Raw genomic sequence first — 27,964 nt, 5'->3', positions numbered from 1 at the left:
GTTCTAGACACCTATCTTAGAAAGAGATGAATTGCTGTCTGGAGATGGTATTTCTCTCCATTGACTGTTAAAAGAGAGTGTAGTAACTGTCTTAGTCACTTTGTAACTTAGTTACCGTGTTGGATGCCGAAGCCAGGGCAGATGGATCTGTCGTTAGGTGACATTTTTACTTTTACTACATAACAGGTTCAAAAGATCATTACAGGCAAATCAATGTGTTTGTCTGCTGTTCCACTTTCTATATATGTACATGTGAACATCTGTTTTGGAAGCTAATGAAAGTAGTTATTCAGATTCTTTCCTCAAAGTTGTTTTTAGCAATTTTCCGTATATAGTAAATGCCAGATATCTGTTGAGATATTCTGTGCAATTGCATGCTTGCCGGTACTTGTAAACCTGTTCTTTCATGAGTTCCCAGTCTCCACATTAAAGCAGCATGATGCCAAGGTGCATGTACATGCAAGCAAGGAATGTAATAAAATTATAAAGTGCCAAATAAAGTAAAAAAAAAAGAAATCTCAGGGGAAGAAAAGACAAGTTTATTTTTTTAAAACATATGATAACACAGTTGATAGAGGCTGAAACCTTTCAAAAGCAAATGCACTCCACTAAAAATGTTCAGACACGGGAAAATGAATAACATCAGATTTTAATGGTTAAGAGACTGGAGCAAACCAACAGTATTGTGGAGTAGCTCATTAACTTTTTCCACCTGTTTTGAAAGGTTATATAGATTGTTGCACTACTGGCCTTTTGCATCTGGTGCTTAAAGTTTAGAACTCCTCTCTTCAGCTTTCATGACTTTAAAGTCTTGATTACAACAGTTATGCTATGACAGAGAGGGGAGTAAAAAATGTATGCTTCAAACCAGCCATAGGGCTTTATAAGCAATAGAGAAAGTAAACTAGGAAGATATAGAGAAGGATTAAAGAGGATTAAAGGAACTGAAATATGGAATTCAGCTGTTGCCATGAGTTTTCACATATAATATTTAAAGGTGAGTAACACTTCTTTTCTATTGGTCTTTTCACAGTTTCATTTAGTTCTATCATGTCTGAACCAGAATTGAAAATATTAAATGAAGATTGGCAGGACCAAAGGGTTCTACATCACTAGCACTGTCATATGCTCTTCAGTCATATATTGACCATGAAAGAAAGACAAGACATTTGAGAAGAAACATAATATTTGTCAGGCTGGAGTCTTCAAACATAAGAAAACAACAGATTTCAAAAAAGGATTGAATAATTGCTCCCTTTTCAGATATATAAGGCTTTTATTAACACATTCCAAAAGAAAAGTGCACTTTTTGCAGTAACAGCATTATATATTATATGTTCATTGGAAATGCACTATATCACTTGATTTTTTTTTCTGCAGTACTGATGCTTCCCACTTTTGCCCAGTCTCTGTTTGAAAAGTTGATTTCTAAATTGATTCTTTAGCAATGCAGGTACTAATCTTGAAGTCCTTGTAATTTTAAGAACAGTACTTCTGCTCTACTCTAAATTCATCTTGAATCTTTACTTAGAAAATGGAGGGAAACTCAAGTCCTGTACCAGATTGCTGTATTTATGTTATTTGTTCCACAGATGTAACAAATGGTCACAGTGAACTACAGTGAGCTATTGCAGGAAAGAAATTATTTTGCTACATTCCTGACATTAAAGTCATATGTAAGAGCAGCATTTACGTTTACTTAATTCCCAAACTATCAATTTTTGAGGAGTATTTTGTATTCTGGGAAGGGCCCTGGCGTGCCCACATCCATTCTCAGGCTGGAACAAGCCTCCAGTTTTACAAGTGTAATGACTGCTCCATCAGAGTCATTAAGAAGCATATCACTCTGAATAGGCTTTGGGACAGATCCCAGCAGAACCTGACTGCAAGAGCCCTCCACACATGGCATCAAAAGTCTGTGGTTTAGAAGTGTGTTATACACCCTTCCAATGGCAATGCATAGCCCTAGTTTTCTTATGTACTTCTAATACGCACTCAGAGGTACAATAGGGCAACATGTTCTGTTGTGGCTCCTCCACCAGTACGTCGCTGGGTTTCAAATTTTAGCTCCACATACACTAAAAAAGGACAGAAAGCGACTGCCCGGTTTCTTTTATAGGTGACATATAAATGAAGTACTTTTATGTAAGTTTAGTGATTTTTAAGTGAAGAAAACATCACATGTGCATTCACAACGTTATTTTAAAGAGAAAGTCAGTGAGGATTTCAGATTGTGAAAATCTGAATTTTGGTACTACATGAAGGAGCAGCTTAATGAAAAGGTTTACGCATGGTGTAATATTTTGTGATCTACTTTCCTCTCATTTCCATAAACACATTTCTTGGCATGGAAAGCTTCATTTTCACATGGTTGTTTTCACTGTATGCAATATTTTTTTTCCAACTCAATTTATCTCTATGGACTTCTCTGTGATCTTTCTGACACATTTGGAAGCAGTTGACAATGTCGTTTCTACTCTCAAAATGTCTTGTGTTCCCAAACACATTTAATTCATTTTTATAGCAGTCTATGCAACTTTCCTACTTCATGCTTTTATTCTCTTAGATTTTATGGGTTAATTGGGTTCATATAAGCTCAACGTTTTGACTGAAGATCTCCAAGAAAAGAACCAAGTGTTATAGAGAGAAATACTGATGAATCAGTAGGATGACTTCTAATAGCTGGAGACCCAATGTCATGCTTTTATAGGGCAATGTGGTTTCTTATAAAGGTCCTGGTTATGTACTATCATTTAATGTCTCATAATAGCATTTTGTAAATAGCAATATTACCTCTAGCATCCTTCCACACTGTGGTGCATTGTACCAACTTAAATTGGTTTCATGTATTCGTAAGAAATTTTGTTTTTTTTCAATTTCAGTATTAAATAATATGTCATGCATCTGTATTTTTCTTTACAAAAGAATGGTAATATGTATCTTTAATAAGTTGCTAAATTGCTGCTTTAGAATTCAGACAAGTAGACTGACTGGCTCCCTATCACAAGCTACCACATTTCTTAAGTTATCCCTCCTATTTCACCCAAAAGTCTTGATTTTACTAAGTGATTAAGCATTAAATCACATTTAATTTCAAAGGGTTAGGCTAAACAAGCAATTTGTGTTTCATATAATAATCATTTTGTCATCTATGGTTGACATTTATGTGGTTGACATATTTTGTCAATGCTTATTTTATGCTTATTTCCAGTTCATTGATGAAAATATTGAATGCTATATAAAAAAAAAAAAAAAAAAAAAACCAAAACAACACACACCCCTCCCCAAGAAAAAAAAAAAAACAAAAAAAAAAATTATATGTGTCCACACTAGTAGCACCATGATTCATGATTAATCCCTAGGGATGACAGTTTTTTTCAATGTGTTATTTATTTCTTAAGTTCTTTAATATACACTGTATTAATATTATAGAGCCCAAAATATAGTTAGTTAACTATATTGTCAATTATAATAATGCTTGCAGCAGCCAAACAAATGGAACATTGTTATTGACTTCAGAGGCTGAATTATAGAAAGGTGAACAAGAAGAAATAAATATTACAATTTTATCTATGAAAATAAACTTTAATTAAATTTTCTCAGGTTATTTCCATTAAAATGTGATATGGGAAGAGGTAAGTGTAGAATCAATTCAGAAAAAAATATGTGGGTTTTCAAATTCATCAGCCCCAAATTCTAAAGCTATTTGCAGCACCATTGCTTCCCTTCAGGTTATCTAGAGACATGCCCATTCATATATAAAGTAACCCTTTCTTAAAGGTTATACTCACTAACTTAATCCTTTCATAATGCCCTTTTAACAAGAATTTTGAAGCATAGGATAACTGTTAGCTAATAAGATTAGATATGAGTCCATTAGGGTGTGCAATGTCTAGACTGGACCAGAGAGAGACAGAAGAGATTGTTCAAAGCAACCTGACTCTGTTTCCCATAAGAGACATTTCATGACATTTCATATATCCCAAATATCCTCTCTGCTTTCCAGTTGTCACTTCAAAATAATTTGTGTATTCTGCAGATACTTTGTCATATCTACTAGCCCTGTGTCTTATAAACAGCACATTAGGTCAGCAATCATTAGATACCTATTTCTGGACTATTGAATTGAATTCCAATGTTATTACAAGAGGAAAGATATATTGGAAATATATAATTGGAATGTTAAGCTATAAAACTATTTATTCTTTCATCTGGACTTTGGATTTTAATCTAATTCAGACACATGTGTTTATAATTCAAATTGTCATGAGGAAAATTTATTTTACGGTTTACATAACCAAACATCACTTGAGCATTTCATGTGTACTATTTTGTGTTCAAACCCAAATAAGTATGACTGCATGTGAGCTCTTCAATATTTCATATGATCAGCTTTGAAAGCCTTTGTGCAGGTGTGGTTTCAGCATACAAAATTTAAAATAAAATTACATTTTAAAATAAATGGATAAATAAATAAAATAAAGCTGTTTTCTAATCACATAGGTGGAAATTGTGGCCTAATGGGTGGAATATCCAGAGACTAGCTTTCCAAAATACATGTAGATTTCTCAAAATGTGACACAGTGCAAAGAACCCAAGACTCTAAACCACCGACCAGGTAAGTCTGCATTCCTCAATGCAGAGTATGACCAAGCTGCATCAGAATAAGTGATACACTGCTGGTTTCACATGCTTACATTATGCTCCCAAACACATCAGGTTAACACGATTTGGGCCAGGTCAAGTCCTGCTGTGTATATTGTTCCAGAGTTCAATATTTTTAGTTTGTAAGAGAGAGGAAGAAGATACCAAAAGAACACACATAAGCTCAATTACAAGGTATTTATGTACCAATCTCAATGGGATTTGCATCAAGCAGCAAATTGCATGCACTGCTTTTCTTAAGAAAATTAAGCTATCTGACTACACAGAAAACACAGAATCATAGAATAATCCAGTTTGCAAGGGCCCTCTCTATGTTACATTATTCTACCCTACCCCCCTCCCACCCCCTCCTCTAAGCAGCATTAATTAGATCAGGGACCCTTCTCCTCCAGGGCTCAGGGAGGGAGTTTTCAGCAGCATTCAGAACACCAGGATGGCTTCATTCACTTCTGAAAGAGGTTTTCATTGGAAAGAAAAATAAAAATAACTGTCACTGAAATTTTTCCTTTCTAAAAATTACTGAGACAAATTCATTAGTGGATTACACTCATCATTATGCTAGGGAATTATATCCATGAAGTCCCTAGACTTATTGCATATTATTACATCTGCTGCCCTTTCAATGATACACTTGAATTAATCTCTGAATTACAGATTCACATCTCCTTAATTGAAACTAATTACTGAATAAAAAAGTTAAAAAAATTTATATTCTTCAATAAAAAAAATTCTCTAAGTGTCTCTAAAGAGACATAAACTATCCTTGGAAGAACTCCAAGTTATCACACATGAAAGGAAAGGGTGAAATCTATTTTTCTTTTTTTAAGGGAAAGTGTAGAATTTGGAAATGGTACTAGGCCAGGTTCTGCCATGCTTACAGATGCTAAAGAACAACTTTAAAATAGTTCAGCTGAACTAGAGTATAAAGCCATTGCCAAAGGAGATCCTAATCAAGACCTTAGAAATTAAAGATCATGCAGAATACTAACTGAGAGTCTGTTTTCTTGTGTGATGCAGGAAAAGAGCCCACAACAGCAAATATATAAATTACATCCTTTGAATCCTCAACCATTAGCTCCCTTCACCACTGAAAAGCAAATTTTCTGCAGGAGTTTAGAAATCTGTCCTTTCCAATAGGTCAGCAATGCCCTTAGTCTTAATCAAATATGTATCAGCAGTCCAGATGGCCGTTTTCAAATTGCTGGTTACTCAAGCTTTTCTACTCAAAACACGATTCAAGTTCTTTAATTAGAATATTGCTACTGGAACTATTGCATCATTAATACCAGAATTTTGGTTTCCCTGTAGATTTTTCTTGATCAAGGACCTATGCATACGTGTATCTCTCTACACTTGTCCCCTAAAAAAAAGAGTATGGAAAACTGATTTAAGAAACAGTTATAAGGGCTAGCATATGGAAAGCAAATGCTTCTATTTCCTATTGGAATTGTGCAGAATGATACATACAATATGTTTGATGTTTATAAAAATATTGGCTGTTCTCAACTGACATGGCAATGATAGTGTTATGGAGTTCCCAGTGATTTCCTCAAAAGTATTGGGATGTTAACAAAAACACAAAGCTTTAATAATCTAGACACAAAAAAATCTTTCAATGGATTTATACTGCATCACCTGTCCTTTGGACAGATTGCATGGGATGTAAAGTGAGCTACTGTGATACAGAATGTTTTGTTTATCTTCTTGAGGAATCTGGAAGAGTATTAATGAAAGTTCAATAATGAAAGAGCCAGAGAAAATCCCTGACTCATTGATTAACGAGAAGTCACTAGAACACCCTAAACTCATGTTTGTAGTGTTTTCTAAGTCTTCTAGTTCTTTTATTTCCTGGATGTTTTAATGTATATATTTTTAAATATTTCAGACTAGAACTGTAGCTGAAGGCAACTGGAATGTATGTATATATTCTGAGGAACGATCCCAGAATCTTTGTCTCAGGTCTGTCTTTATTTCTCTCCATGGGTATTGAACAACAACAACAACAACAACAAGAACAACAACAACAACAAAACAACATCAAAAACCCCAAAACAAACAAACAAAAACAAAAAGCAAAGCAAATTAAACAAACAAACAAAAAAAACAAACCCAAAAAACCACTGCTGGGTCAGACTACTAGTGCTAAAACATGACTAAGTCAATGGTGTTACAATGATAACAAAAGTGGTCTGTTGTATATGAATAAAGTATTAAAGATTATCCAGGATATTATTAGATTTACACATGGTATATATTTTATGACCTGCTTCTACTTCTAAGTCCTCAGCAATTGTTCCCTCCTGTTCACAATCCAGAGATCTGAAGGAAATCAAACTGCGGAAATGAGTGAGATGTGTGCCTCCAGGAAAACTTTTCAAAACCAAGGAATTGCATTTTATGATATATTTATGCCTAGTTCACCATGTCCTTGACATCAACAGTGTAAAGCTATAAAGCATAAAGCAATTCAATGCTCAATAGCACATTTATTTACATGAGCCCCTTTTTCAGTGTGTGAAAACTCTTTGCAATGCAAATTGTAGATTTAGCAAAATAAAACTACAGTTTGTACAGGTGAGAGCTGAGAAAATGTGCTTTGTGTGACTTTGGTGCAGCTTTCTGTCTACTAAGTGACCTCAAAATTTGCAGGATTATATACAAACTCATTCATACAAATGAGGACCTGAGGAGAGGTTCAGACTTAGATGGCTGCAGACAAATTTCCATGTGATAAATTCAGATTTCCCTCAGCTCTCCCATGAGAACTGTTTCACTGCCATCTTCCAGCCAAGCACAGAGTAGGGAAATTCACATAGTTCTGCAAGCAATTATAACAGAGTTCCAAAGAGTTCTGAAATGTCATATTGTACCCTCCCCTCAGACAGCTCATCTCTGTGTCTATACTCAGAGGCATCTGTGGAATTTGGGTTATCTCTACATTGCATTGAAACAAGCCTTTTTAGATTCCTGATTGTTAGAGGTGTACGTGTCAAGTACCAGGACAACTTTTCAGATCTAAAGTGCCTAACACATACATATCTTCATATATATTTATATGTGTTTTTATGGTCTGTTCATGTGTTCTCATACTTAGTCTTGTAACAGTTTAGTAGCTTATCTGGGAACTGAATTTAGAGATTCAAGGTCTGGTGAATTAATCGTAATTCCTAACTAACCATTGTGTGACTTCTGAAATAGCTGCTGGTAGAATGGAATTATTAGGCCTAAAATGTATTTTGAGAAGATGACTGGTCCTAAGACTAGAAGGGATGAAAAATTACAGACAAATAAGCTACATAACAAGGAGTGTAACAACATTTCCAAGGGTAAGTAAAGATGGGAGACAAAACATTCAACATACTGCTTGTATTATCAACAGACTACTAGCTTCTGTACTATCTAAATGATATTGATGGAGGTGTTTGCAACTCCAGTATTGCAAATATTTTTTACATCTAGTCTGTTCTCTCAGGCATTAAATAACATTCCCATTCTCATTTTCAAGAAGTATGTCTAATCTTTGTTTACACTAATGCTTCCTCTGTTGACTTTTAACAATTATGTGCCATTGACAATTGTTTATTGTTGTTTAATTAGGAGGTGGATTATTCCCATGTTTTAATGATTACTGTACAACAACTTGACAGAAATGTTATTCCCAAAACCACCACACACAAATTGGATTTGATTTATTTTACTTAATCTTGTTATGATTGTATTATAAGCTCTCCAAATTATAATTATTTTTATTAATTACAATATCTCACAGTTTCAGCTTAGTAATGTGTACCAAAGGATGCAAATATAAAATGTCTATGCAGCTGAATTCTGTTCTGTAAGAAGACATCAGCACTGACTCCAGTGCTGATTTTCAGTTTGTAAATAACTATCTTTTTGTTGAATGTGAGAACATGCAATCATCCAGGAGACTAAAAGTGGCCATCATCTGTTAAGTACATTCTCAGTATTAGATGTAAAATTTGAAACAAGAAATTATTGATAATGGACAACTTATAAATGCTGACGGTTATGTAGAGGAGAGCAAGGCATCCACCCTCATTAGCCAACGCAAACACTTATTTTTTGGCATGAAATATTGATGACCACTAAAATAATAATGAGGAAGAACTGCACAAGCTAAAATTTGCATGAGCTAGAGCAGTAGCCATTTTCAAATGCAGTATTTCACATAACAACTGAAAAAATTTAGACAGATTAAAATAAACATTGCATGTAGATCAGGTGAAACTGTGCTGCCTGTAAATTGGTTACCTCCTGTGCATTACTGACAATACATATTTTTTAATACAATCTTTTTACAGAAAGGATGTTGTGATTATCCTTTGAAGTGTAAAGCTGGTCAAAACAAAGAAATGTTAAAAGACAAAATTGAGAGCAATAGTAAAATATGGAGTTAAGAAAAACATTCTACCAAAAATTCCAGTTTATAAACATTTGCAAAATTTAAGTTTCTTTTTTTTTTCAGGTTTGGAATTCATACTTGAAAAACTAATTCTGAAAAATGCTATAATTTTTCAATATAAAAAATTCTGATTGAAATTGCCTTCTCCTGGAACTGAATTGAACATAACTTTTGGCTAAAGATCTGTTGAGCAGCTCCCTCAGGTTTTAAAAGTCTATTCCTTTAGAACAGTCCTGTTGCATAGACACCCAGTGCCTAGAGCCACTAAATGTGTCAAAATTTATCTCAATGCTGCTCTTAGGGTTTTTTTTCTCTCATCTACATTATTGGAATGAGGATGTCAATTTACCTGGAGGACTTTGGCTATTAAGAGCCTGGGTAGCCTATGCTGAAAATATTGTCAGTATTGGGTAGAACCACAGAGCCCAAAACACATCTGCCTGGGATGAGCCAGCAGAGAACAGAGCAAGGTTGTCAGAAGCCAGTCCATCGTTTCTTAGAAGATTTTTTGAAAGCAGCACATTTACATTAAATGCTTTGTTTTGTTGACTCAGACTTTGCTAATAGACTGACACTGAAACCAAAAATTTATAGCCCCATCTATATATCACCACTTGATTCCATTTAAAGCATGTGAGGAATCTACCTAGCTCCCCTGGAGTGTTTCTCTCACTCTTAGTAGCTTCCTAGAGTTAAAAGTAATTTTAGGGAAGAAAGACAATTTCTAAAAAAGGCTTTTAGGGATGTTCACATACCTGAGGGATGACACTATACAACAATACCTCAAGCTAACATAAAGCTCTGGGCACCAAAATATGATTTCAAATGAATGAATGAGACAAGTGAATAAGACAAATAAAAGTTTCATGTTTTCTTTTGAAGATTATGTACCTTTCAAAAAATATTTTACATTGTAGTTGTTCTGAAATATCTTCTTACTGTATATAATCCAAAGATGATACTTTCAAATGCACTTCTTCAGGGTGTTGAGGACCTTCTGAGGGTCTGAGATCCTTATTTACTTAGGCCACCTGGAAATTCCATCTCAGGAGATCAAAACTCCAAAATATTACTCTATGTTATTTTTCTTTCAGTGATTCTCCATCCACCCTCCAAAGTTTTATCCAGACAACATTTTTGCTAGCAAAAATTTATTACAGACATGTTATTAACCCTTTTTGCCTGGAATTTCTTTCACGTTTCTGGCCTGAAACTTAATCACATTCCTTAAATCTAACTTAAACATTTTCCACATTTCCTATTTCCCTTAGTAAAAAGGATACAGTTCTTTCTATGAATGAAGGTTCAATATGGCTTCAAAGACATTGTGAGATATTAAGAAGCTGGGAATATTGTTAGAGAACAACATCAGTGTCAGACAAGCACTCCTTACTTTTCATCTATATTTCAAATGCCTTTGCGATAAATCACAGAATTTACATTTACTTTGGTAGCAATTAGACTAGACTGTTGATATGGAGATATTTCTCCAAGAAATATGAAGTCAGTAAAGCAATGTTTAATCCTACATATGCTAGAAACTGTGTGAAGAAATTTTTTAAGAGAAGACAGATATAATTTTAAGACAATGCCTTTTTAGTAAAATAACAGGAAGTCATAAAACTAAATGGCTCTTCTGTTTACATATAAAAGAATCAAAGGAAAAATGTACACTGTGTAATACTGATATGTATCCGAACTGGAAAATGGAAGGTAAAAAGAAATGTCAAGGATATATCTAAATTTCTATGTCTTCCTTCTGAAATCTTCTAAGTTACTTATAAAAATGTGTTGGAACAGCAAATCAAAAAAGAAGTAACATTCTTTTTTCCAAAATTATCAGTGTTGTCATCACAATTTCTTTCATCCTCCTCTTTAACATTAAATATTCCTCTCTCGTCTTCAGTTATATAGAGTAATGTTTTAGACAACCAAATTTATTGAGAAAATATCTGACAATATTATACCCATTCCATATGTGTATGTGTTCTGTATGTCTGTGTAATATATGTCTCTATGAATCTACCTACATATGATGTCAATGATAATGGAAAAGTGGCTCATTAATCTCATCAACTGCCTTGTAACATTAATCCATACTCCAATTCTTTATATTGCATCTGTCTACACAATAAATTTACAGTAGCCAAGTGTATTAAAAAAATCCCTATTTTTATCCTAAATTAAAACAATGGGAAATAGGATTAGAAGATATGGAAAAAGATACTGGCATTATCAATTCCGTAACAAGATATTGCTATGTCAGGAAAATGTATCATATGTTGCATTACTTTGGATGTTGAATCCAGTTGGGTTTTTTATTATTAGGTGATTAAGACAGGCCTTTTGTTACCACACCACGGCCTGATTAAACTAATTCATTCTTTTCCAAACAGTTACTTTAAATGTGTCTTCTTTCAACTTTGTGTTTCTAACTTCAGGGTATTTATGAAGATCAAATTGTTTATATTCTTCTTTTTCTTAAGCTCAAAGAAGGCATGCTCTTTTAATTTCCCTTTTTGAAACAGGTCTTCCAGTTTGGTCATTCAGTAGTTTCCTGATAGAACACATCTCCCAATATTAATGCTCTTCTCTTGAACACAATCAACCAGGTTTGGCATAGTGCTGCATAAAAGATCTTAGCAGTGGCTTTGTTACATTTTCCTCTATTTCTTTGGTAGTTCCTTGGCTGATAGATGCTATGGACACAAATATTTGTGAATGATGCCCCTAAATCATAGTTTATCACCATTGGATAAGCTGACCTTTTCTAATAAGGTTTTTTCCTATTTAATATTGATTACAAGGTCTTTTTTTTTTCTGGCTGCTTTTCTTGCTTAGTTAAACAGATATACAGATATAATTATTGTTATTCTGAAGGAACAGATATGGTTACAGTCTAAAAATTTGTTAAAATAATTTGGAATATTTTCAATCAAACTTGTGATTTCCTTTATCTTTCCAATTTCTTCTTGCATTCAAACATGGACATTACCAGTCCCTTAGTCTGCATACATACAGTCATCTGAATATACATATATTCACTTATAATCACTCTCTGATTATCCGTATATATCCATTGGGTCACTCCTGGAGTTTTCATATGGGTCAAAATAATATTTTTTTTTTCAAGATGAAAGGCTGATGAAGTTCTCTATATAGCTCAGAGGATGAAGAGCTATTATAGGCAGTGTGGACCATGCAGGACCTAGGTCACTCTGAGTCCTTTACCATTATTCTAATACTGCTTCAATCTTCATGTGTGCTCTTCTTACATGTTCTAGATAATCTCATACCAAGCCCAGTGCATCTATCACACCTTCTCAACAGCACGCTGTAAAAGCTCACTCATGGAACTGCATTTACTCTATGCTCTTTGATCAAAAACCCCCTGTATTTTACTGCTGCCAGATGTGCCCCAGAAGCAGTTTAGGTGAAGAATTGCAGCATGTGGGTGCAACAGTCTGCTCTGGATTAAGTAGCTCTGAACTATGTAAACACGAGCAACTCTTCAGCACGTAGTCTGAGGGGCAAGGATCACTCCCAGAATTACATCTTTATCAGCATAGCTTTTACATTCTAGCATTGTCCAGATAGCATTAACTTCTGTCTTGATTTGCACATCTCCATCAGACATCTAGCCTTCTGACCCATGATCCATGTCCTTGTCTAAGATTAAAATTATTCATATGATTCCGTGCCCTTTTAAAGTTAACATTAGTTTTTGTCTTACTGCATTGCCAGTTCCATTGTGGCCTTCTTTTGAATACTGTGAGTAAAGATCCTTTTATCATTTGTGCTAATTTCTTTGCAAGATCTAATACAGTTATGAGTCATTATTACTTTACCCTAATTTTTGAAGACTCTTAACACATAACGACCTACTCTGATTTGGCACTATTTTTCCAGCAGCCTTTTTAAAATTTTAATTTTCATACAGTCTCTAGTTTTCATTTCATATCAGTCAGTTATCCTTATTTTTTTTGTCTCTACTCTTACTACTGAAAACCTTGTTTAGAGACTTATTTTGTGTTTAGTATTCCAAACATTTAAATGCAGACAATCCATGCTATTTCAGGAAAAGGTATTTTATTTCTCCAAGTGACTTTCTTATATATGACCCCATTGCCTACTTCAATGATACACAAAACAGCACTGTCCCTTGAATTTTAAAAAAGACTGTTGAAGAAATCTGCCAACTATCATTGCAAGAAATATTCTGGACCTACTTTTAACAGTATAATTTGTTCTTTAGTCTATACTATGAAGGCAATTATGTTAACAGGCAATTATTTTAAGTACTTGAAGTTGCTTATGATAAGAGTCATCACACTACAAATATGTCTTTATATATACAAGGGTAAAAGAGAGAGTTAAGGAAGCTATAGCAGAATTCCAACCTCTTTTCCATCCTCAAATTAATATTGACCTAAACTGGTTTACTTCACCTATGTATCATTTATTTTTTGCAATTAGCTGCATAATTAATATGTCATGGAAACTTTTCTTGTTTTGTTTTTCTCCTTACCTTTCTTTATAGTGTCTTCTTAAGTCTCTTCCTCATTTGGTGTCTTTAGAGGAAGAAGAGATAGAGAAGTCATCTTGCATTTTCTAAGCACTTTCATTTCTGGTGTGTAGTCGAAATATGTGTTCTGCTAGTCGTGTCATGTTTCTTTAGTCTTGTAATTCATGCAATAAATTAAACAAGTTTTATGTTTTACCAAACCATCCCTAGCAATTACTTGTGTATCCCTCTCATTGATCCACACTGTCCCCTGATTATGAGCTTTCACAATCTCTAAGCATGTTACATAGTAAGTTAGTTAGGTGTTGAAAAGAAGGGTAGACATCAAAAACTACTGCCATCTGTCATCTTTGTCTCCCCCACTCTTCTTCATTCACAGTTTTGTCTGTGTGGGAATTTCAACACATTTTGGAATCCCTTCCATCTGCCAGTAAAGAGAGAAAAACATTTTTTAATTGATAGAGCTACTCCTTACCTTTTTATTTATAATATTATCTGGGAGGAACCAATTAAATGATACATTCATTTAGCTTGGGCTCAAAAGCATGGCTCCTTGAAGTACTGAACACAGCACCAAATGGAGAGAAATAAAAGATGTACGTGAAAGATAGCATTTCTGACAATTAAGTCCCGCTGTCTCTGAAATTCAGTAGGATACAAAAGTCTCTTACAAGGAAGAGATTCTGGCAGAAAGAGATGAAGGGGACATAAGTCATCATTTTTTATTCTGCAGAGATTCTGTTCATTGACACCATGCATGGACTAGGCCCCACTGCTTCGTTCCAATATCGCCCTCCAGCACTATGAAACTATTTCAGTATATCTGAAATATTCCAGACATCCACTCAAGGACCACAGGTCTTCTGCTTACCCTATTTCAGGGAGACTAATTTATTTCCCATGCACAGGCTCACTCTGTCTTTCTCTGTGTACCTCAAAGTGACATGACTCACCATCTCCTCTCCTGAACCTGCAAACAGAGGAAGGATTGGTGTACAGGAGTCAATCACCATCAAAGACAGATATCAAAGACTATATAGGCCCTAGCTTTAAATACAGAACATCCAAAGATAAGCAGTCAAACACTGTTCCATGAGAGTACTTTAAAGGACCTGCTAGACTATGGCTATAAAAAGGGAAATGCAAAAATGCATGAAATCGGAAAGCATCCTTTGAGAAAGACCTCCTATTCTGAGAAAAAGCATGTAATAGATTACATAGGCATGACTCAAGGTGAAATAGTCACTCACTGGATTCAGAGTATGACTAACTACTAATGGAGGCTTTTCAACACAGGGGATGAGTCATCTGGCCAGAACTGGGCACCTAAAATTTAAACATCAGAATCTAAAAAAATTACCCAAGATACCACTGAGTTTCAAAGGATAAAAAGATGTTTCCATAATGCAATCCATTTTAAGATAAGCATCTAACTGGAGCAGACAACACCCATATTTGCTTTTTGGACTATGAAAGGAGCTTACATTGACTGAATTAGGTTCAGACAGGTAAGTAACAGATACCTAGAACTAGGTGTCTTAATCTATAGGAGATGAATCCCATTGTTCCACAGAACGTGGGATATGAAACAGAGATGGCTGTGGTAGGGCCTATGTCACCAGTGTGGGAAGGTGCATGTTTCTCATCATTGACAATGGAATAAACAGGAGGTGATTATGCTTCTAGATCAGACACCTGATTTAAGCACTTAAGACTAAATATACCTTGAGCATTAACTTTGGCAATCCACAAACAGACATGAAGAGAAGACTGCAGTAGCAGAACTGACAAGTCTGAACTGCAACCCTCAGTTCCATAAACACTAATGAAGAGAGGTTTGTGCCTTAGAGAGGAGTTCAAAATAACTCAGAATATAGGAATGAAATACGTTATGTGTGTTTTAACAAATATTTTCTTAGCACAAAAACATGTATCTTTAGCTAGGACCAACTCTAAGACAACCTCCAGTCCCACAAGAATATCTTCTGCTATACTACAGACTAATTAAACTATTCCTTTCTAGATTTATAAAATTACACTTCCTTTTCCTTCTTCCTTATGCTAATCTTACTTGCATGTTAACATTGAGGGCACTTGCCTGAGATTTGTATTTGGAATTGTTCAGACTAGCAGGAACACTGCAATTTCCCTTCTAAATGGATGGAGGAGGGATCTAACCCCTGGTTTTTAATATAAATTAATTCCAGTGGTCTTGAAATTATTATGTCCAGGTCTTTTCCACTGAAGACAATCCTAAGGAGAGTCTTAAGGGCTAGATATGTAAATGATGCAAGAATAGACAAGCATTCAGAGTAACTACAACATACAGACAAGAAAGTTTTGAAGTTTTCTTAAATGAGTATTCCAACTCCCAGTGTCACAATAATGAGTTTCATTGAGAAGTGAGTTGGCTGCATTGATATGGTCCATCTCAGTTCTCAGAACGTGGGTTGTTCCCACGCTGCTGCCACAAGAAAGGGAGTTGGAGCAAGAAGATATTAAAATGCTGCAAACGGGAAAGCCTTGAATGAAGCAGCTACCATGTGTGCTAAGCAAGCATTGGCAGAGAGTGCAACTCTTTCAAAACAGGGTTCAGTGCTTCAGGTTTTTCCAGCTTCACATTGCTTTATGTGACAGAATGTCTTTAATTAGGTTAGCAAAGGCTGAGATAATGTCTATGTTTGGCAAATGTGCTCTGCAATGGCCTAAGGGCTTCTCTGTGGTGCTGAGCAGCTTCAGTTCTTGTGAATGCTGGGGACTGTGCAGACTGAAACCTCTATCCCACCCAGGCAAGTGACGATTGCATCATTAGTAAGCAGTTAATAGATTTCTCTTTTATCTTAGCTGTATCATGGCTTTTTAGAATGGTTTATACTCTTTTTTCTCCCACTTGTCTGTTTAAACATTGAATACAGATGCCACTATGTATTTGGCAGTTCTTGAGTACCTCCTCCCAAAGAAGTAAATACAAAAAGTGTAGTATATGTATTTTCCTTGGAGTAATGATAAATATCCACCTGGTTTTGTGAAGAGGATGGCCCTTCCTAATGCGAAAAGAATTTCCAGGTATGGGACTTTGCTTCCTGTGTGTGCTCACACTTCCTCATGCTGACATTGCAGTGTTTTCAGGAAGAAGATTACAGCAGCAAACTTTTATTCCTTTGGGTTATAAAAAACACAAACAAGTGACTTTGAAACAAGTTTAGCTGAAAGTTAATGCAAAGTGCTAAAGATCAAACAGGCAGATGCAGAAGCTGCTGCATCTTACAGTATCATACTACCAAGGCCACACAATCAACAGCTTTGTATCCGTTACACTGGAAAACAGTGGAATTTTGAACTCTGTGTGGAAAAGAGTAGGCTAGTTCTTGTGAAGCACATGTGGATAATGGTCACACTGCAGTCAGTAGATGGTAATTGCAGGACAAGATTTGGAAACACTGAGTTTAGAGGTTTAGATCTAGGATCACCCTTCCTCAAGGCAGCTTTGTTATTCATCAGCTAGGCTGATTGTTTCCAAACATGTGTAATGAATGCTTTTGTCTTTACCACAAAACCAGTGTCCTCTAAAACCTTTTCTTTCTTGAACAGAAATTTTATTTTTAAAAGTTTGAACATATAACATATAATTGAACATATAATTGCAAGTGCCCATACGGTCATATGAAGGAATGAGCAGAGTAGGTGAAATAAAAATGTAGTCTACCAAGACCTCAATGTGTTTGAATGGAAATATTACATATATTTTACATAGATTCCTGAGTTTGCAGTGACTGTGTTAGTGCATTTATATGAAATATTCCTTTAAAATGAGTTAATATTACATTAACATCATTAACATTCAGATGATGCATACACTTGAAGAGCATTTTGAAAACCATGTAACACAGTTAAATCTTATTCCTACAGTATAATGTTGCCCTTTAACTTCCAAGAGTAATTTAGAAATAATTTGTTATAAGGAATTAATTATGTGGGGTTTTCCTTTTTTTTTTTTTAATTTGGAAAATAGGCTCTTCTTTCTGGGATTGATTAGAGCAGTCCTTAATTTTCTACTGTTTCACTCTTATGTACTATCAGCATTTTAAGAATAAAGATGTCCATAGATAATTAAATTTTACTTGAATATAACAAACATGTGACAAATGAGAGAGATTTTTATCATAAGATGTAATAAAAAAATCTTAGAAATTACTAAGAATTCTTTAAGGGTAATTAGAGCTTAATTAGAAATAGAGATGCTATCGGCATGATAATAGTTACCATTTTATTCATGCCAATGCATAATTTCTCTCAGTGACACAATGTGGTTCTATCCTGAAGTATGCACTCATAAATTGCTCACAAGAGTTAGTGGTTGAATTAGTAAAATAACTGTGTTTTGTTTTCCATAACTAGTTGTCTTCTAAGTACTGATCTGAAAATTTAAATTAATCATGAGGAATATTTATGAAAATTATCATTAGTTGCCAGAAAGTTCATTATAAAAAATTGCATTTGAAATAAAATATTAACTACATTGCAGGAAAATGCTGAAATGAATCCCAAGGAGGACAGCGCTGGAGAAACACCTTGAATGACTAAGAGACTTGGTGTTGAAGTTTTAAAGTGTAGTTTTACTTGTAATAGGGTCTTTTTTTGTTGCAATCCCCTGCCTGGTTCTGTTACCTGGTCTGTGCTGTGCTGACAACCACCACACCCTGTTTATTGTATCCCTCATGTTTTCTTTCTTCTCTTGATGACTCAGCCATTAAGCTGGTTTGCCTAGTCCTGGGCCAGGCAGTGCCCACTCCCACTCAGGAGCACCGGGGATCAGAGGACCCCCAGGCCCCTTTGCCCTGCTATTCCAAGGTGGGAAGCCCTGTGTGTAAGACCCCTATGCCTCGTGGCTGGGGGGGCAGGGCCACAGCTCCACCCAGCCTTGCCTTTGTCCCAGTTCCATTGGTTACTGGACCTTAGACCCTTCCCCTTCCTAAGTTTTCACCCAATACAGTCCCAGATCTGGTATCTTCCCCCTGAGATATTAAAAACTTCGGGGATTGTCCCAATAAACACTCTCTTGCCTGGATTCCTGGTGTCTGTCACCATTCTCTGCACCCCCCCAGACAAGGGGAAAGCAGAGACTTCTCTTCCCTCCAACGCTGCTCACTACATAAAACTACCTTGATACGACAGGAAGGGTGGGTGTTGTGGAAGAAAATAGGAAAAATCATTACAGGAAAAATATTTGAAAATACTTTGGACAATAAGAAAAGAGGAATACATTCCTCTCTCAGTGTCTTTGTCTGACACTGATCTACAGACTTCGTAACTGTAATGTTTTTAACTGTCTTTGGTTAATACAAGTTTGCCAAAACAATACATTTTACAAATCATATATTTTTAAAAATGATGTCTTGAATGTCAGAATATTACTGCTTAATGCCCTTATTCATCTAATTAAGCAACGCAGAATGATCATATTTGTCTATAACATTAAGGATTTTGAAAATTAATTATGATTTTTTTAAATGATCAGTTATACCAGAACAACAATGAAACCACAAAATAGAGAAGACTAATAGAGAAGACTAATCACTTATTTTGTCTTTCAAAGTGCCACTTGAGAACAGGGTAAATAGATTCTTGAATGTAGCCAAAATGTATTTATTTCCTTTTTTCATGTTTTCATAAAAATGTTAGAAACAAATATCACATTTTTTGCCAACAAATTTCACATTAAATGTGATTGAAAAAGCATGAAGTTAATTGTATTATCTTTCATATTTGATAATAAGCACTAGGAAATCAAATTTGTTCAATTGTTAGTAAATGTTCAAATATCACGAAGAAAATATTCCCAGTAGTACAGCAGATGTTGGATAGACTAAACAACTGTTGCTCATTTTCCAGCTGTGACTATCCAGTTTTGGTGTAATGTATATGCATCACTCTATGAAAAATACCACCAAGTCAATCAACTCAACCCCCCCCCCCCCACTTTATGCTGTAAGAGGAAGAGTAATGTCAGCAGTTGAGAATTTTTCTATTTCTAAAAGTTTCAGACCCAATTCATTCATACAAGGTTTTTCTTCCAGCAGCAGAGAGACAATCCCCAAAAAGTCATGCTACTTTCAGATAGTATGTGAGTTGACACAATAGCCTTCAGTTTGGTTAATTTGTAAGTGAACCTGTGGGATTTTTAAATAAAGATGCTGCATTAATATTTTCCTTAGTATTATCTAGATTATATGCTTCATATAGACTTAAATTTTCGTTAAAATTTTGATCAAGTGAGCCTCCCTGAACAAGGATCTTAGCTTTCCGTGAAATGGATAGTCATGGATCACTTTATTTGTCTCATGGTTGAGAAATAAGATGGGGGATTACAATTTAGGATTTTCTGTGAAAGAGATTGCACTACTTCAGATTCAAAATCTACCACAGTTCCATCTTCCGATAACAGAGTTCCATCTCCTAGTCATACTGGGCTGCAGTGCAGGCTAAACCAAAGCAGAGACAGCTGTATTGTAATCATCTAGAACTGGGCCAGATCCTAAATTCCCTTTATAGTCACTTGAATTAAGTAGGATTTTTAAGGCATGATTCACATCTATTTAAGAGAAATGTTTGCATTGGTCAGATGTACCTCAATCTAAAACAAAGTGATTTTTTACTAAAAACAGAGCCCTGAATCTTCAGAAGACCCATTCTTTTACAGTTTCCCTTCATCTTCCTCATCTTTCTCCTGACTATAAACAGCTGAAGAAATGACACAGTGATTCATTACAACTTTCTGCCATTTGCAAGAAAATGTTTTGGATATCATTTCTAGTGGTTTCTATCTAAGATCTTAAACAGAATTTTTCAAGCTCTCGCTTCTTTATTCAAAATCTTACTTAATGTGAGATGGTAGATTGCATTGGCCAATTTGCCATTCATGATTTCCTCATCACTACTTATGGACTCAACCAGTTGCAATAGGCAGAGTTGCATTTTGCAGAAAAGAGCATATTTTCCAGAAAATCATGAAGTCTGGGTAACCTTCCATGGGTTAGGTGACTACTTTAACAAGTAGAATATGGATTTCTTCTTACAGAAGAAGCCAGGCAGCTATACACTGAATACATTGATTATAGTCACCTATATCATAGAATCACAGTATGTTAAGGCGTTAGAATGAACCTTAAGGATGATCTAGTCCCAAGCCCCCTTGCCGTAGTCAGGGACACCTCCCAGTAGAGGTGTTCAAAGTATTATCCAATCTGGCCTTGAACATTAACAGGGTTGGGGCATCTACAACCTCCCTAGGCAATCTGTTCCAGTGTCTAACCATTCTCACAGTAAAAAATTTCTTCCTAAATTTCTACACCTAAATCACACTAATATCTAACCTAAATTACCCCTCTTTCAATCTGTACCCTTTAGCCCTTGTCTTAGCCCTGCAGTTCCTGATGCAGAGTCTCTCTCTGGCTTCCCAGCAGGGTCCCTGCAGGCACTGGAAGTTTACTGTGAGATCTCCACACAATGTTCCCTTCTCCAGACTGAACAGCCCCAACTTCCTCAGTCTGTCTTTGTAGGGGAGGTGCTCCAGTCCTCTTATCAACTTCAGGGCCTCCTCTGGACCTGCTCATGTCCTTCTTATGTTGTGTTCCCCAGAACAGGATGCAGCACTCCAGGTGGGGTATCACAAGAGCAGAGCAGAGGGGCAGAATCACCTCCCTTGACCTACTGGCCACACTGCTTTGATGCAGCCCAGGATTCAGTTTGGTTTCTGGCTACGAGTGGATATTGCCAGCCCATGTTGAGTTTTTCATCAAAAATATAAATGAATTTTAAAACAAACCCAAAACCCCAACAAACCAACCAAACAACTCCCCTCCACAAAAAACCCCAAACCAAACTAAGAGAAAAAAGCCCTCCAAAAACAAACCAAACAACTACATATCTGACCACTACATATGTTGACCAAATGTTCCTCCAGCTACTACTTAATAATCATACAGACATGTTCTGATACACATAGTCTTTTCTACTCATCCAGAAAAGACAGCACAAACTTTCTTACCATGAAAGAGGCTCTGTCTCTTAGGTTCGTTTTTGGGGAGCTCTTGACTATTGTCACTCCTGTCCACAAATAGGTATCTGCCACTAATAGTGACAAGTCTTTTAAGGCTTTAGGCCAAAGATTTCTATACATCTACATCTGGAGCTGTCAAAGTATACTAAATATTCTCCTTTATTTGTCCATCATCATTGACCATTTAGTCATCACCCAGAGTAACAGATGCTTTAGTGAGAGCATTTGTCCTTAAGTACCACTAACCTATTTTTAGTAAGAGGATTTTCAATGCCAGTTGAAAATTTATTCTTGGCTTTACAGTAATAACATTGACTTGAATGTTTTAAAAGCCTCTAAGTAACTAAGGGAATGTATTTGAGAGTGTTTATGACCTTGAATGATGGAAATATTTCAATCAAAATTTTAGCATAAGCTTGGACAGTCAATTTCCAGGAAAAGTGACCTTTTAAAAATGTTTCAACTTAATCAACTGTAATTATTTTTCCAAGCACTTTATCAGAAAATACTTCTGTGATCATCTCCTACTTTGACTCTTTCAGCTCACTACTGTTCATGTAAAAGAACCAAATGAGATCCTGGAACTACTGAAACTGCAAAGCTTGGCACATTTCCTCAGGATATCTACATTCAAATCCTTTTGTTAACACTAAAAATGTGAAAGATTAAAAAGATCAGCTTACTAAATATTTGCTTTGGGTTCAGCATTTAATACTCGTTATGTTCTCGCAATTTCTTTGGAAACTGTCCAGTAGGATGTTGCTGTATCTTTTATCAAGGTGTCAAAGTTGTAGATAATGAAGCAAGTCTTCTCAGTAATAATCTTAAGCAGCTACATAATACATAACAACTGATTATTTAATTAAAGCTGCCAGTGCTGATACATTCTATATATGTACCAAATGTGCATTAATTTTTCAGATGTATTAATTAAGAAAAGAAAGAGTAAGGGAAGCCCATGTAATATAATGCACTTTGTGCCTTATGTACCAGTGACGTTACATCAAGAGTTGAAGTTTCTCATTACTAAGATTGGACAATTCTCTTATTATTGCTTTGTTATTTGTTAACAGAAGCAGTCTTTCCCCATTCTCTGTCTTCTTTGGCACATTGTCATTTTAAATTATGTTATTCCTTCCATAGCTACTGTCTAGGAGACTGTTCCAAGATCTGTCAGTAACTGACCTGCACTATCCCTCCCGCATTCCTCTCCTTTGTTCCCTTTTATTAGCCATTACAATGTGGTTATCTTCTCATCTTTTCTCTTTTGAAAGAATTCAGACCAGATCTTCTCATTCCCTAAGTCTTTCTCCTTCCTATTCTTTGCCACAGTGAACAAATCATAACTTCTTATTCATTTATTTCTTCCCAATGTCTGTTAGAATAAAGGAAATATGTCTTGGAAATCTTTTCAGAAATCTCATAAGAAATCTTTTAATTGCCAAAAGTGAAACTTTTCACTAGGACTCTGTCAACAAGATTTCTCTAGTTTAACATGAAATGTCACATTTACCTCAAAACCAGAATCACGCAGAACAGTCCTAGTTATTTGGTCTGGAAAATACCAGTATGGTCAAAAGCACAACTGCAAGTCTAGGTTTTCTGCATCTTACATGAGTATATTTCCCTGGACTTATGACTTGTATTCTTGGATTCTTGATTCACCCACAAAGATAGTTACTGAAGTCTCAAAAACCTTAACAGAATGAAAAAAAAAAAAAGTCATTATCTATTTTGGTGGAAGCTCCCCTCCTTCTTAGATTACTATACGTCAGTCTTAAAATCTTCCTATGTTAGCTGCATATTGCTCAACTCCCTGGTAAAACCTTTTGTTCTTTAGATTTTATATGTTCCTGTCTTTTGTCATCTGGGTTATTTGCCTATTCAGGAAACAGGAAGAAAAAGTCAGGATCTCTAGGAAAGACAAAACCACATTCTATATTAAAGTAATTAGGAAAATCAGAACCAAGAGAGGTAAAAACTTCTTTGCAACAAAAATGTATTTAAAATATTAAGGCAAGACTTTCTGCTCACTGTCCATTTGTGAACCTATAAGCTTCAAAGCTCTTTTTCCTGGCTGTATCAATTTGTGTAATAAAGGACTTTTTGTCTTCTTTCAAAATTCTGTCTGCTGGAACTATTAGACCAATACAGAATCTTGACTGAAACTCATTTATGGAGAAGTAATGCATGGAACAACACTTCAAGGACAGCACAGATTGCAATGTCTGTGATGATGTTTGTAGCTTCAACCATCTCTCAAAGTGAAAAGTCTTTCATAGCATCAAAGTTCATATAATTCAGACATAAATGGAAATTAGTTGCCCATGAGAAATTCTTCTTAGAGTTGCAAAAGCTGATACACAAAGCATATTTTCTAGTGATAAATACAAGTTATATAACAGATTTACCAGTACTTTTCCTAATATCACTGTCCAAAAAGAAAGCAATCCCATTGTTATTGGGCATAATGAAATCATTTATTCTGTATAAATTGAGAACAGATATTTCTAGTCTGATTCATCTGAGTTCTTTTAAAATCTACTTCAGTGAGACAAGAATTGACTATATTCACAAATCTACCATAATAATAGTGGTACGCCTATCCAATTGACTCAAAACAGATGTCCACAATTTAGTCAGATTATTCAAATCTGTAGTGACAAATGTTATCTTAGAAATATCTTTAGAATAGATTTTTTCTACTGTTTGTAAATGTGATGTTGAATGATAATTTAGAACAAGTTTTGGACAAGCATTTCAAATAACTGAACTGTGTTATTACTGAGAGTTATATTTATAAAATTTTGCTAGTTTGGTATTATAATCCAATTCTTGAAAATAATTAGACATAGGAGATTTAGAGTTCATTTACAGAAAACACAAAGGTTGTTCTCTTCACTTATGTAATTTAAAAGCATGTAATAGTAAGCTATAGGGATCTCCAAAGGCAGTTTGAAATTAATTTGTAGTGCTTTGTTATATCAAAATGAGAATATCTGGAATTGTCCTCAACATTTTACAGGCTTCCCCATGCCATGGTGCTATTATGAGACACTTAGCTTCACTCCCATTGTTTAGATAGGGAAGACAGGACTCCTTTGAGAAACTACGACTTTAGACTCAGTGAGAAATATAAGAGCTGGCAGATGTCTCCAGAGAACTGTTCCACCTTCAACATTTCTGTAATGCATGTGTATTGTTTGCTCTCAGCTGAAGAAAATCTCTTTTGAAAAATAAAGATAAAATACCTGCCTGCCCTAAAATGTATTTTCCTGTTAAAAAATATTTTTATATAAATTCTTGAAGTTTCACTGCTATGTGTTCTTTTATATAGCCTTGTTTTATAGAGATGGTCTCAATAACAACTAGAAAAGATACTATGCTATTTAGGTACTGTGATGAAAATTGTCAAAGCTGACTACTAGATCAGAATTTCTAACAGACATAGTAAAACTTTCCTTTCATAACTTTTTTAAAAGTGCATTATAAACAACTGTAGATATTGCTGCAGGAAATCCTGCATTCCCCTGTTCCTAGAAATAGTTTTTAAGCAATTACTTCTCTGATTTTTTTTAACAAATATAGCATTTATTTGCAACATCGCATAAATATTTTGGACTTGATGTCTGAAACAGATAAGTCCTTTCAACTTAAAATGAAGATTGTCAGTTTGTGCCCAATGTTTTTTCTGAAAGTTTCAGAATCCATTTATGATATAATCAAAAATTATAATTGTGTCATTATGCATAATTACTCTACACCATTACATCACATAATTAGATCAGTTCAAGTTCTAATTGCACAGTTAGAGATATTTGCTATAAGTATGTTTGGGATATAATTACACTAATTTCATAATTCTGGAACCCACAGAGTCCAAATTTTGTAAGATGAAAGTTTATTTTTTGGGTTCTGTCTCACAGCAGGAAAAAATTTAAAATGGTATTTCAGTTGTATAACATTCCATATTTGTTTTCACCAATATGGTATTCATCTCTATTGGTATTTGTGATGCTCTAAATTCTACCTTTATGTGTAAAGGTTAGAATCTTACTTCTTCTACAGCAGTGTTAAATCTACTTATAGAGGCCACCTTGGCTACTAGTCTAGAAATAAAAAATAATCAAGCGTAGTGGTCAGCACATGGCAAAAAGCAGATGGGCAGAGACCAGCAGGACCAGAGCCAGCTGGTGTGTAAGGAACAGGGTCTGCTTCACAGTCTTGTGAGGGAGCCAGTTCAGAGAAACTGATGTGGAGTTATGGGGACACCATTAATATCCCGGTTCTTTAATGAAACATCTGTGGGTGGGCTGCAGCAGCTCAGGCACCACCTGGAGCGTCGCCAGCTTTAGAAAACCTAAAATCATCAGTCAGACAGCAAAAACCTGACAGTGACCTTATGATATTGGCATTAGAAATAATCAGATTATGTTTTCTATTCTGCCTTTTGACTTCTAAATGATCACCTTTCCTATTCTAACAGTAATCAGTGTATGATGGTTTCAAGTTGAAAAGTCAATAAGGTACAACTTTCCGTATTTCTTCCATTTTTTTTTTTTAAGGAAGGTATTCCATTTTCTCCTTGTGTCTATAGGAGGTATTAGAATATGCTTATTACATATTCACAAAAGCACAAAAGGATAAAATAAAAAAAATTATATATATATAATTTTCACATCTGATATATTGAAAATACTGCTTGTTCTAACCTTGAAGGAAGTAATAATATCAGAAATACATAAAATTTCCAGCAATAATACATGTATGTATTAAAAATCAACATCATCATCTTGTAAGCAAATCCTCAAATGATTGCAAGTCACTAGGTGGACTTCTGTTAGAGTACACATGAAAGACACATGTGGGTAGCTCAACCCGAATCACATGAAATCACAGACTTGTTGGGTTCAGAAGGAGCTCCTGGAGACTGTCCGGAAGCATCACTATGCTGCTTGCTGTACTGAGAGGGAACAATATGCCTAAGCTTCATTCTGTAGAACTGAAGCTTTGTTTTTCTTTCCTTGTACACAACCTCCTATTTTTGCCCTACTTTTTTTTATTCTTTTTTCTTTTTTTTTCCTAATGTGTGCGGGTCCTGCTTACATGTAGTGTTTCCCAATTATATTTGATGTTAGAATTACTCAGTCAAGACTTGGTGACTATATCTATGTAATAGATGCTGTTTGTTAACATTTAGTGTCCAAGCACAACACAGGCATCATGTTAAGAAGAATTTATTTTTACTCCTTTCTAGGAAGCCTAAGGACAGCAAAAATATTTCCTTTAGTCTTTGCATCAGCTGCCTATGATTCTTGCTTGTAAGAATTTGCCTTAACCCGCCATCTCTGTTTTCTTTCTTGTCATCTCTAGTAGGAGCATCAAGTTTCTGCTTTGCTACTACTATGATGAGTCCAGTCCATGAACTAAGGCCATGTGGAAGAACAAGAACCCACCAGCTTCCCTCTCTATAGCTCTCTGGTCTGTCAGACAACAGGAATGTCAACACTAGTTGCCTTTTCTTACCAGCATGAAGGTCTTCCAGCCAAGTGGTGCATAAGCATTATTCCTAAGAGGGTCTGGGACCCAGCATCACTAACTGTGATCCTTCACAGCCACCACACAGAGCATGCATGAAAAATCAAGGGAGATCACAGTATCTCCAGAGAAAGGAGCTTATGCTACTGCTGTGCTACTTGTGCCCTCATGTCTTTCATCTCAGGTTAGCGTTACATGTGAATAACTAAACTAATAAGAGACAATATCTTCATTTTATGGAGTTATAATAATTTACCAAGGTAGACTTGCTTAAGGCAAAGACTATGACTGAAATTTCTTGATACTGGTAGTTTGATGTATATTAATATGCATCTATTTAAATGTATATAAAACAGTTTGTGTAAATGGATAAGATCTTTTTTCCTTCCAAATTTAATAGAAAAAAATCTGTTCTGAATATTTTTTCTTTTTTTTCTTTTTTTTCTTATAATTATCAATTTATATAATGGATTACAACTCTTGAAAGAAATAAAACTCTGCATCTGTGAAACTTTATGTTTTGTACAGTAATTAAAGGGTAATTGGTATAGAACTGGACTGCCCAAGGTAATAAATAACATTTTCAGGTAATTAAATTCCAGTTACTTTCTAGAGGGAGGGAGGAAGGAAGGAAACCAGGAAGGCAGGAAGGAAGAAAAGTAAAAGTAAAAAAGAAAAAAAAAAGACAGGAAAATGAAAAAAGAAAGGGTAGGAGTCTGGGGAGGGGGAAGTGAGGGGGGAAGAGAGGAAAGGA

At 35.2% G+C, this 27,964-nt stretch overlaps 1 long non-coding RNA gene across 1 annotated transcript; it reads left to right on the top strand.

Moving 5' to 3' along the window:
• The first annotated feature begins 533 nt into the window (after nt 1-533).
• On the top strand, nt 534-27,580 carry LOC139674075 (uncharacterized). Its single transcript, XR_011698268.1, has 3 exons — nt 534-997; nt 4,504-4,618; nt 27,046-27,580. It is a non-coding gene; the product is annotated as an uncharacterized lncRNA (long non-coding RNA).
• The last annotated feature ends 384 nt before the right edge of the window (nt 27,581-27,964 follow it).

The sequence above is a fragment of the Pithys albifrons genome, chromosome 7, assembly GCF_047495875.1.
Source record: "Pithys albifrons albifrons isolate INPA30051 chromosome 7, PitAlb_v1, whole genome shotgun sequence".
NCBI classification, from domain to species: domain Eukaryota; kingdom Metazoa; phylum Chordata; class Aves; order Passeriformes; family Thamnophilidae; genus Pithys; species Pithys albifrons.
The sequence above is the reverse complement of the archived record's forward strand: the minus strand, read 5'-3'. Positions and strand labels throughout refer to the sequence as shown.